The following is a 13,041-nucleotide window of genomic DNA, read 5'->3' as shown; positions in this document are numbered from 1 at the left end:
AACAAGTCCAACTCCAAGTTTCCACCTGTGGCCATGTTCTCTCCTCTCTCTCTGGACAACCATCACTGCTCTTCTCACCCTGAAGTACTCTTTCTGCACTGAAAAGCACAAACACTGCTCTGCAAATAGAGACTTGGTTGTAATAGGCTGAATGAGTGGGACTATATATTCCATTTAAAAACATGCAATCATTTAAAAGTAAAAATATACAACATTAATTAAAACTTAAAGCTTTTTCAGATAAGTACAACACTGTTTCCCCTTCACCTGAAAAGTGATGTGATAGTTTAAATAAATAAGAAAAGGAAAATGACAGGAAAAAACAAGTCAATGATCAACTTCCAAATTTTTCCCTGTCATTTTCGTTTTTCCATGTAATCAGCCGAGGACAAGAAAGAAGGAATCTACAAATATCCACAATTTCCTGGAAAAAACACTAAAATAACAGGCTCTGTATGAAAGCTGCTCTTTGAAAAGAATAAGGCAATTAAGGCTAATTAAAACAAGACAGTACGCAGTCAAATACAATAAGAATTTATTTTAGCAAAAGAGAAAAAAGGTCAATTTATTTTGGACAGAATTCATTGTAAAATGTAAGACATTATTTATAAAGACAGACCGGCCTATAGAATTATTTTTAGAGTGTTTGAACATGAATACCAGCTGTTATTTTTTATCTAACAGCAGCAAAACTACACGCTGAACGCTGTGAGTTTGCGTCAGGATGATGATGATACATGAGCTGACTTTAATTTTTTTTATTTTTTCAAAACAGTTTAGATCAAAACAAACAAAACCGCATCAAAAAAACAAGCAAACTGACAAACAGACATTTTTAAAGAAAAATGGAAACAAAAAAGAAATACAAGTGTCAAAGGTGACCAAATACAATCTGGGCTCAATCGTTGATAAAATGTTGCTGTAGAAAATTTTGTTAAGGGTTACGTGTCAAAGATCAACAGGCTCCAAACATATATAAAATAAAAGCACAACAATGAAACTAAAACGGGACTTTTCTTCTGAACCATTTAGAGTCACGAAACACCAAAACAAATTTTTTGAGCTGTTGACAGTTGTATATGTGTCCCACACTGCTAAAAACACTATTAGGACACCTATATTTCACAAAAAAGTGACAATTGGTTGTTTTTGCGTTATTTCGAGCAAATTCGTACTACCGGTTTGAAACTAATTTTTGAAGCTGCATCACGGCCATGACATAATAGCGTGTATTCCAGCGTGTGGACTGGACATCTGTACCAAGGCGTCCCGCATTATTTCTCTGAGTGCATTGCATTCATTCATGAGTATGGCTTGGTTCAAACCAATCAGCGCTCTATTATGATTATCATTAATATGCATGCTAGCTTTCTTAGACTGTACCTGAAACAGTGTTCAGACGGCAGAGAGACAACACACATCGTGTTGCCAAAAGTTGTGGGAAAAGAATAAGAATTGTTTGGAGATACGGGTCGCCAGTGTTGCTTTCGTAATGTGAAGGTTTTGTTTTCATTTTCTCTCTATGCGAGTACTGTTAGACTCGTGCGTGGATCCGTAGATGCGACGCGCGGCAGAAATGTGTTTGTTTGGAACATTTTTTACTCGAGAGCATTTCTCATCTATGGCGAGATCCGGATTTGCTGCTCGTCTCCTTTAAAAAAGACGCAGCTTCAGCATGTGGTGATTATCCTGTCTACAGATTCATTTGTATGTATAGAAATTATTAACAAAATCTACAGTATCATTCAAGTTTATCATTCAAGATTAAGTGTATGCGATCAGCGCCCTTTCTTTGTTCATTCAGATGGCAAAGTTATAGTTCTTATAGTCAGCTGTACTCTTTCAGTGTTTAAAGACAGACCTTAGTCAAAAAGATTTCTAAGTTACTTAGTTTACAGTACGTTAATATCACTACAATATTGAAAGATCTGTAAATGCTGCTCTCTGTGTGTAAACACTAAACGTGAACACTAAGCAAACTTTTGCCGACCGTCGTGTTGAATTTTCGCCTCATTTTGTGATAGGATAGTCTACACACACACGGCTTTCTGACCTCCTGAGTGTTAACATGTTGTTATCTCTCTACTTTGTTGACCTCTAAGAAGGTTATCCGGGTTACAAATGAGAAAGCGCGCAGGGGCGGGGTTGATGAGGGAAAAAGTTCAGTTGAAGATGTCTCGTGTGTGTGCGAGGAGGGAATGAACGAAATAAAGTGTGCTTACTAAATAAACGTCGTGTTTATTCAACTTTACATGGTAGCAGAGGATGGTTGAATGATGGCAGCCAGTTATAAAGTTCCGCCGAAGTTTGACGAAACAAGACCGTACGAGTGCTGGAAAAATGAAGTTAATATCTGGACGCGGGTCACTGAACTCGATAAAAAGAAACAAGCCCTCGCTGTTGCATTGGGGCTTGAAGGCAGAGCCCGTGAGACAGCGATGGAAATATCTGCGGTGGATTTAGACAGTGATACAGGTATGACAACGCTGATGGCTAAGCTGGATGATGTGTTCTTAAAAGAGGAGAAGGATCGCGCGTATGAAGCGTATTCTTATTTTGATGGAATAACTAAGGACAGTTCGGTTTCCATGGCGGACTACATAATTGATTTTGAACAGCGATATAATAGAAAAGGTATAATATGACGCTTCCTGACGCTGTAATAGCATTTAAGCTATTGGATACGGCATGTCTCGACGACAAAACAGACAGCTAGCACTGACAGCCTGCACAGAGTTAACATTTTCATCTATGAAGTCGGCTCTAAAACGGATATTCGGAGGAAAAGCAGCAGGCTTGTCAAACGGGATACAAGTGAACCAGGATGTTGCGTTTTTCACCAAACAAAGACCACAAAGAAGGGAAAAACGTAATGAAATGTGGCAAAGTGGACATTCAAAGCAGCCATTACCAGGGACTAATCCACTAGATAAGTACGGTAAGAGATCCAGATGTGCTATTTGCCAGTCTACATTTCATTGGGCTTAAGACTGTCCACACAAGAAAACTAAACATGTTAAAATAACTGAAAATGCAAACATTGAGGAATGTAACATAACATTATTTACCAAAGCCTCAATGTCAGATGCAGAAATATTCATGACTGAATCACTGGGATCAGCGATTATTGACACTGCTTGCACCCGTACTGTGTGTGGGGAGAAATGGCTGGAAAATTATATTGATGATCTCACTCAAGACCAAGTAAACCAGCTGATGCAAACAGAAACTCGTAGTTGCAGACCATTTCGGTTTGGTGATGGGAACTTGGTATATTCCACAAAAAATGTGAAATTACCAGCTAAAATAGGACTGACAAAATGCCTAATCCACACAGAAGTCGTCAAAGTTGACATTCCCCTCCTGCTGAGTAAAACGTCACTAAAAACGGCAGGGACCATTTTGGACATGGAAAAGGACAGTGCAGTGATGTTCAAACAATCCATTCCTCTTGAATTTACTAGTTCTGGACATTACTGTGTCGATATCAGAGACAAAGACAATGAAAAAGATCAAACTGAGGAGAAAGTTCTAACAGTGACAGAAAGCATGTCTCCTGAGGAGAAACACAAAGTCCTTTTGAAACTCCATAAACAGTTTGGCCACGCGTCGGCAGACAGGCTACAGAGGCTCATGCACAGTTCAGGAAATAAGGACAAAGAGTGTTTTGCTATTCTACAACAAATAGTAGATGACTGTGAAATATGCAAAAAGTACAAAAGGACAAAACCAAAGCCTGCTGTGGGATTGCCCATGGCTTCTGAATATAACGAGACCATGGCGGTGGATTTGCACGAGTTAGAACCAAGTATATGGTACCTTCACATCATCGACCACTTCACACGTTTCAGCGCCGGAAGTATTGTTAAAACAAAGAAGTCTTCTGAAATTGTCAATTCCTTCATTCACACTTGGATAAGTGTTCATGGCGCCCCCCAAAAACTGTACAGTGACAATGGTGGAGAATTCAACAACCAAGAAATCAGAGACATGGCTGAAAACTTTAACATCGAGATAAGAACAACAGCTGGATACAGTCCTTGGAGCAACGGACTACTAGAGAGACATAACCAAACACTCACCGAGATCATCCTGAAGGTGAAATGAGAAAACGGATGTGACTGGCACACTGCACTTGACTGGGCCCTCATGGCCAAGAACAGTATGTTGAATGTTCATGGCTACAGTCCATACCAATTAGTCTTTGGACAGAATCCTAACCTTCCTTCTGTTTTAGTTGATAAATTACCTGCTTTAGAGGGTACCACTGTAAGCGCTAAAGTAGGGGAACACATTTCGGCTCTACACGCTTCTAGAAAAGCATTCACTGAAGCAGAGTCTTCTGAACGTATAAGAAGGGCACTACATAAGCAGCTTAGGCCCACAGATGACATGTATGTGACAGGTGACAAGGTATTTTACAAAAGGGCAGATTGTCCAGAGTGGAAGGGACCAGGGGTGGTTATTGGTCAAGATGGAGCTGTTGTTTTTATAAGACATGGTGGGACTCTTGTAAGAGTACATCAATCCAGGCTCTGTAAGGCAAATACACAGAATCAGGAATCTCGAGATAAGCAAAATGAACAAGCTAACAGTCAGAAAGTAACCAAAAAGGGTAGCTTAAACAGTGTAGCAGATAGCTCAGATAGTGAAGTCACAGACAGTGACCAAGAAAACATCAGTGACAGGGAATTGTGTACAGGAGAAGTGGCTTATCCTAGAATAACACAAGCTGAAACGGATCATGTTGTGTGTGGTGATCCTGTCTCTTTTGCTGATGTAAAGCTAAAGACAGGACAGACCATAACATTTAACAAACAGAATAGTGATGGTCTACATAGAGCCAAAGTTTTAGGCAGAGCAGGCAAAGCCTCTGGAAAATATAAAAACTGGTTTAATCTGCAACATATTAAACATGATGGGAGTGATGGGCAAAAGGAGTCAGTGGATATGTCAGGTGTGGACAATCTTCACATTGAATCAACCGATAGAGAGGCTGATGTGCTAATTACAAAAGATATTTCATTTGATGCTGCTAAACAGGCGGAAATATTTAACTGGTACAAAAACAATGTTTTTGAGGAAGTTGAGGATGCAGGTCAAAAGTGTGTATCTACCAGATGGGTCTGTAGTCTTAAAGAGACTCAGAACGGGATTGTGCCCAAAGCTAGACTTGTAGCCAGAGGTTTTGAAGAGCTTAACATTCATGAGTTGCAGAAAGATTCTCCAACCTGTGCTTCTGATTCTCTTAGGCTATTATTAGCTGTAATCTGTCAAAACAAGTGGCAAGTTCATTCTATGGACATCAAATCTGCTTTCTTGCAGGGTATGCAGCTGTCCAGAGAAATCTATGTCCGCCCCCCTCCTGAAGTAGGAAAGGAAAATGTTTTGTGGAAACTAAACAAGTGTGTTTATGGCCTTGCAGATGCATCATTGTATTGGTACATCAAAGTGAAATAAATCATGTTGAGTACAGGTAGTAAATTGTCTAAAGTAGATCCAGCAGTATTCTACTGGTTGGATGAACAGTGTAAGGTTACTGGAGTACTCGCATGTCATGTAGATGATTTTCTTTGGGCAGGCTCACAGAACTTCTCAACTAATGTAATACCTATACTAAAGTCTGCATTAAATGTTGGACGTGAGGAGCATGAACATTTCTGCTATGTAGGAATGGACTTTGTTACTATTAATGGTGTAGTTCATGTACATCAACATAGGTACATTGAAAACCTACAGCCCATTCAACTGCAAGCAGCACGTGCAGTGCAGAGGGACACCTCCCTTAATGAGACTGAAAGAGAGCAGCTAAGGTCAAAAATAGGACAAATACTGTGGGTTGCAAAACAAACCAGACCAGACATTATGTTTGATGTAAGCAGTTTAGCATCAAATATAAAGCATGCTACAGTTCAGTCTATTCATGACACAAACAAGGTCATTAGAAAGCTTAAATCTGAAAAGGTGAGTCTCAAGTTTCAACATTTGGGAAACAGTGATGCTCTGAACTTTGTTGTTTTTAGTGATGCTTCTCTTGGGAATCTCCCTGATGGTGGCACACAAGGGGGTACACTGATCGGTCTCATGGGAGAAGGAGGGAAGTTTTCTCCTCTCTGTTGGCAATCTAAGAAAATTAGACGTGTAGTGAGGAGTACTCTGGCGGGGGAAACGCTGGCCCTGTCAGATGGAATAGATAATGCCATTTTTCTGACTACTCTATTTTCTGAACTTACCATTGGAAATGCTGAACTGAATACACCGCCGTTGATCTGTGTAACAGACAATCATTCTTTGTTTGATGCCCTTAAGTCAACAAAACAGGTCTCTGAAAAACGTCTTCGACTGGAAATAAGCAGCATAAAGGATCTTATGCAGAGTAAAAAGATCAAGAAGGTACTTTGGTCAGACACAAAAACTCAACTTGCGGACTGTCTTACAAAAAAAGGGGCGTCAGCCCTTATGTTATTTAAAGTACTCAGTGAAGGATTATGGTGCTATTGAAAGCACTAAGTTAAGGACTGAGAACACTTAAAAAAAAAAAAAAAAAAAAAGAAGGGTGAATGTGTTCATTCAAAACTTTCATTTAAATATAATACTTTGTTTCTTTTAATATGGGAACTGTAATATATATTTTTTATGTATTTTGTTTTTTTTTTTGTTTAAAGTATAGGGAGACTGTTAACATGTTGTTATCTCTCTACTTTGTTGACCTCTAAGAAGGTTATCCGGGTTACAAATGAGAAAGCGCGCAGGGGCGGGGTTGATGAGGGAAAAAGTTCAGTTGAAGATGTCTCGTGTGTGTGCGAGGAGGGAATGAACGAAATAAAGTGTGCTTACTAAATAAACGTCGTGTTTATTCAACTTTACACTGAGTGCATCTGAGTTACAGAGAAAGGCAAAGGCTTTTTTTCTCTTATATGACGTGCGGTATCAAACATCCCACCGTCATTAAACACACGTCTCCCCTGCGTGTGTGTTTGTTTGTACTCGGTCAGAAGCGCATGCCCAAATGGCAACTCCCATTTTTATTCAAACCCTGCCCATTTTTCCTCCCCCGACACTCCAACCCAAACAAAGCTAGACACCCCCACTTTCCTAACTTTTTCCAAACTAGAGGTGTGAAAACATCCTGCTGAAATGGGGGGTTTCATGACCCTTTAACCTAAACCTGTTTGATCAGTATCTATTAGGTCTGGAAGAATGTCCTCTAATCGTTTAGCTAGTACAGATGCATAGAGTCTATAGTCAATATTTAGTACTGAAATAGGTCTATATGAATTACACTCTAGTGGATCTTTTCCTTCTTTTGGGATCACAGATATGATAGCTTTTCTCCTGGATCTGGGGGGTGGGTGGGGTCGCCCTCATGTAAGGTATGATTAAAGCATTCAAAAAGCATTCACATCAATAGTTCTTTGAATATTTTATACCATTCTGCAGAGAAGCCATCTATGCCTGGTACTTTAGATGTTTTAAGTTTTGATATAGCGTTGCTTATTTCTTCTATGGTTATTATTAGTTTTGATTGATAGTTTACATTTACATTTAGTCATTTAGCAGACGCGACCATAATACATAATACCATAATACGACCATTATTATATGAGGAAAAGAAAACCCTAAATCCCATTTTATTTAATTTCTTATGTTCTGTATCAGAAAGATGTGTCTCTTGCCAGAAGATTATCTGTTGCTTTTCTCTTTTCATTTCAGCCACGTTTGCTTCTTTTAATTGGATTTAGTAACCTATTAATATTCAAAGTAATTACTCTATATTCCTGTTTTTGCATATACTATAATCAGATGTTATTGCGAAGATCACGGTGACCGGAACAAAAAAAAAAAACACAAATATGAATATCCTGAACCACAAAAAAAAAACATTACGAAAAAGGTCTCCAAACCTTGAAGTCTTAAATAACTTCTGAATGTGACGTGAAAGCCTTCCTTCTCTAAAGAGCCCCTCCTTGCTGTGCCTATAGCACAAAAAATGTTAACAAATATATTCAGCACCCATATCTGGCAATATTATATTCTTGTATTTTTGGTTAGGTTTTCAAGTGAAATATTTCTATTTATAGCAAGGAATTTTAAATGTATAAAATAGAATCCCTTTATGTCTTCCTACCAGTATGTTACTCAATGACTCGAGTCTTGGTGTGCTTTAATCGTTCATCTTGTGTCGTTGGTCAGTTCGGTTAAATACCATTCTTCCTTCAAACGATTTAAATGTCGATTATCTTTGAATCAAGTCAAGAAGTTTTACCAGTCTCTCAGAGTTCTTTGTTAGGATCTGTCAGGTTTTACCCTTCTTTCAAATGGAGCTAGTGTTGTCTCTTTAAAATTCAATTTCAAATTCTTTTCTTTGATGTCACTCCAAACTTTGCCAAGATCTTTGTTTCTCTTTCCCAGAGTTCCCCTTCGGTTGGGGAACTTCAGTGCCATAAAGTGGATGAAATCCACGAATGGGAGGATTCGGATCAGAAGCCGCTTGTCTGGAGAGTATTGAACGGGCCAATGAATGAAATTAATTGGCAGCGTAAGCTTGCGCAGGTGTGCGGCATCTGCAATTATCTCAGCATATAAGCACACCTGAAGCTAGCAAACGCCATCCTTTTCGCTTCAGATCCTTTCTGAGTGAGTCGATGAGGGTTCCTCTTGCTGTTCAGCACTTCAGAGCGAACGAGTGTGTCTCCCGGTCCAGAGTGGGTCTTCGCGGTGGCAGACGGTCGAGCTGGGTTTCTCCCTTGCCTGCGGTTCTTTGGGTCCGGTCCTCCAGAGCGGTGCGTATTGTTGCAAACTTTCCTAAAAGAGCAACACAGTCGTGCAGCACGTCCTTTTCAGGATGGCGCTCCGACTGTGCGTTTCTGGATGCGGGGGTCTCCTGGCTCCGGATGATGGACACGATCACTGCATTGCATGTTTGGGGGTCCAGCATGTTAATGCGGTGCTCGCAGGCGGTTCATGTCGTCATTGCGATGCTATGACCGTTGCACAGCTAAGATCGCGGCTAACTTTCGCAAGAGAGCGAGCCACCACAGTTGCCTCCTGTTCTAAAAAAGCAGCAGGCGCTCGGGCAGATCTGAGGGTTCCAGCGGGAGATAATCCGCCGCCCATGGGCTCGCGGACCTCTCGCTCCTCACGGCGCTCCATCCAAGCTTCGGGTAGTAGGAGTGATCCGTCTAACCAGATGGTAGCTCTCACACTCGCTGACACCGGAGATCAGATGTCCTCCACGGCATCGGAGGGTGGGCTTTCACTGTCTGACGAAGATCTGGACCCGCTCGCCCCCTCCGGGCAGGTGAGCGCTGTCAAATCGGATCCTGAAGCGGACATGTTAGCCGTGCTTTCCCGGGCTGCTTCGGCCGTGGGGTTGGAGATGGTTTATCCCCCAGCTCCGCGGCCGGACCGACTAGATGGGTGCTACCTAGAGGACCAGAAGGCGAAGCCTTCGAAACCTCTCGTCCCCTTCTTCCCGGAAGTGCACAGTAGGCTCACGCAGTCTTGGAGGGCACCTTTCTCTGCCCGTGCTGCATGTACCTCCGCCCTCACCGCCCTTGACGGCGGAGCTGCCAGGGGGTATGAGGTGATCCCGTCAGTGGAGCGCGCTATCGCGGTCAATCTTTTTCCGCGCGGCACCTCTACGTGGCGGGGCAGTCGACTGCGATGGGCAATGTCATCTATCGGTGTGGCCGTAAGCCCGCTCCGCCCGCCGAGCCATCCACCGCCGAGGGCGCCCGCCAACGAGTGCTGCCCTGCCCCCGCCTGCGCCTCTGGCCAAGCGGGCGCGGCCTACACCTCGAAAGCAGGCAGCCCCTCCTGCCCAGGGCGCCGTTAAGTCCGGTAAACAGACCGTGAAGCGTCCCTGAGACAGGCCATCCGGAGAAGAGGAAACTTGCTCTTTCCCCGCTGGAGGGTGGGGCCCCGATAACAACGGTACTTTTCAGTGCCACCAAAACATGAGTAAAAGAGCACTTTTTCCCTTCCCCGGATGTGACTGCACGAGTTCTGCCAGTCCGGGACGCGCTGCCTTCCGGCTCGCAGACTCTACGTGCTTCGCCAGTGGCTCACGAGCGCTGGGGGGACGGTCCCTTCCCTCAGCCCTCCAGCCCCCTCTCCGGAGTCAGGGTGCGAAGCCAGAGCGAATCGCTCTCCTCCAGCTCTTCCGCGGGACCCTCGTGCTTCCCGGATCAGCACACCCACTCCGCGCTGCCCCACCGCTGGTACGTCAGCGATTGTAGCGATGACTCCATTAGCGAGGGCTCTGCCTGCCTGGTTAACGCGGGCCAGCCCCTCGCGGTGGCTCATACGCACAATCAGACTCGGTTACGCGATTCAGTTCGCGAAACGGCCCCCCAAGTTTACGGGCGTGTATTTCTCCAGGGTCAACCGCCTGTCCGCCCCTGTCTTGCGAGAGGAGATTGCTGCCCTCCTGGCGAAGGGTACAATCGAGCCGGTTCCTCCAGCCGAGATGGAGAGCGGGTTTTACAGCCCATACTTCATCGTACCCAAAAAGAGCGATGGGTCACGGCCAATCCTAGATCTGCGCGTTTTGAACCGCTGTCTGCACAGGCTGCCGTTCAGAATGCTCACGCAGATGCGCATTCTCCAATGCGTTCGTCCTCAGGATTGGTTTGGAGCTATAGACCTGAAGGACGCGTATTTCCATGTCTCCATTCTTCCACGCCACCGACAATTTCTGCGGTTTGCGTTCGAGGGTCGAGCGTGGCAGTACAAGGTCCTCCCCTTCGGGCTCTCTCTGTCTCCGCGGGTCTTCACCAAACTTGCGGAGGGTGCCCTAGCGCCCCTTCAGCTCGCGGGCATTCGCATACTCTATTTCGACGACTGGCTGATTTTAGCCCACTCGCGGGAGCAATTGATTATGCACAGGGACAAGGTGCTTCGGCATCTCCGCCTACTAGGGCTTCAGGTCAACCGAGAAAAGAGCAAACTCGCCCCCGTGCAGAGGATTTCTTTCTCGGGATGGAGCTGGACTCGATCACCATGGTAGCGCACCTCTCCAAGGAACGCGCTCGCCTGTTGCTGAACTGTCTGAGGGAGCTCGACAGCAAACTAGTGGTCCCACTGAAGTTCTTTCAGAGGTTCCTGGGGCATATGGCATCCGCAGCCGCCATCACGCCGCTCGGGTTGCTCCATATGAGACCACTTCAGCACTGGCTTCACGATCGGGTCCCCAGACGCGCATGGCACGCGGGCACACACCGGGTCTCGGTTACTGCGCTGTGTCGCCGCGCCCTCAGCCCTTGGAACGACCCCTCGTTCCTACAGGCCGGTGTGCCTCTAGGACAGGCGTCCAGCCATGTTGTTGTTTCAACAGATGCTTCCAACACGGGTTGGGGGGCCGTGTGTCGCGGGCATGCGGCTGCGGGCCTGTGGAAGGGTGCCCAGTTGCATTGGCATATCAATCGCCTAGATCTGTTGGCAGTGTTCCTCGCTCTCCACCGCTTTTTACCGGTGCTGGAGCGGCAACACGTGCTGGTCAGGACGGACAGTATGGCGGCGGCGGCGTATATCAACCGCATGGGGGGTATGTGCTCTCGCCGCATGTCTCAGCTCGCCCGCCGTCTGCTCCTCTGGAGTCACCCGCGGCTGAAATCGCTGCGCGCCATTCACGTTCCAGGCACGCTCAATCGTGCAGCCGATGCGCTCTCACGACAGCTGTTACGCCCTGGAGAATGGAGACTCCACCCCGAGTCTGTTCAGCTGATATGGGCGCGATTCGGGGAGGCCCAGATCAATCTGTTTACTTCCCCCGAGAACGCTCACTGCCAGTTGTTTTATTCCCTGACTCAGGGCTCTCTCGGCACGGATGCACTGGCCCACAGCTGGCCTCGGGGCATGCGCAAGTATGCGTTTCCCCCAGTGAGCCTGCTCGCGCAGTTTCTGTGCAAGGTCAGGGAGGACGAGGAACAGGTTCTGCTAGTTGCGCCCCTTTGGCCCAACCGGACCTGGATATCAGAGCTCTCACTCCTCGCGACGGCCCTCCCCTGGCGGATCCCTTTGAGAGAGGACCTACTCTCTCAGGGACAGGGCACCATCTGGCACCCTCGCCCCGATCTTTGGAACCTCCACGTGTGGTCCCTAGACGCGAGGAAGACTTATGTAACCTACCGACTGCGGTGGTTAATACCATCACTCAGGCTAGAGCCCCCTCCACGAGGCGCGCCTACGCCCTGAAGTGGAGTCTATTCACTGAATGGTGCGTCTCTCGCAGAGAAGACCCCCGAAATTGCCAGATTAGTGTTGTGCTCTCTTTCCTTCAAGAGAAGTTGGACAGCAGGCTGTCGCCCTCCACTCTCAAGGTTTACGTGGCCGCCATCTCCGCTATCATAGCGCGGTAGCTGGCGGCACCGTGGGAAAGCATAACCTTGTCATCCAGTTCCTTAGGGGTGCTAGGCGAATTAATCCATCTCGCCCCCCTCTCATGCCCTCTTGGGATCTCGCCCTCGTTCTCACGAGTTTGCGATCCGATCCCTTTGAGCCACTCGAATCAGTCTCTCTAAGATTTCTGTCCCTGAAGACAGCTCTGCTGGTTGCGTTGGCCTCCATCAAGAGGGTCGGGGACCTGGAGGCATTTCGGTCAGTGACTCGTGCCTGGAATTCAGGCCGGATTACTCTCACGTCACCCTGAGACCCCGACCCGGTTATGTGCCCAAGGTTCCTACCACCCCCTTTAGAGATCAGGTAGTGAACCTGCAAGCGCTGCCCCCGGAGGAGGCAGACCCAGCCCTTTCTTTACTTTGTCCAGTTTGCGCTCTGCGCATTTATGTGGACCGTACTCAGAATTTTAGATCATCTGAGCAGCTCTTTGTCTGTTATGGCGGTCGGCAGCAGGGAAGTGCCATATCGAAACAAAGATTATCCCACTGGATTGTGGATGCCATTTCACTCGCTTATTCGAGTCGAGGTCAGCCGTGTCGGAGCGTTGCATCCTCTTGGGCGCGTGCACGTGGCGCCTCTCTAACAGACATCTGTAGAGCTGCGGGCTGGGCGACACCCAACACATTTGCAAGGTTTTAC

The 13,041-nt window shown here is 45.9% G+C and overlaps 1 long non-coding RNA gene across 1 annotated transcript in view; it reads right to left on the bottom strand.

The window, feature by feature from the left end:
- Positions 1–520: 520 nt before the first annotated feature.
- LOC103910577 (uncharacterized) overlaps positions 521–13,041 on the bottom strand; it is a 201,147-nt gene continuing 188,626 nt past the window's right edge. The window contains exon 2 of the long non-coding RNA XR_012402422.1: positions 521–6,177. This is a non-coding gene — a long non-coding RNA (uncharacterized lncRNA). The remainder of the gene's footprint in view (positions 6,178–13,041) is intronic.

Source organism: Danio rerio, chromosome 4, assembly GCF_049306965.1.
Source record: "Danio rerio strain Tuebingen ecotype United States chromosome 4, GRCz12tu, whole genome shotgun sequence".
In the NCBI taxonomy this organism is placed as follows: domain Eukaryota; kingdom Metazoa; phylum Chordata; class Actinopteri; order Cypriniformes; family Danionidae; genus Danio; species Danio rerio.
The sequence above is the reverse complement of the archived record's forward strand: the minus strand, read 5'-3'. Positions and strand labels throughout refer to the sequence as shown.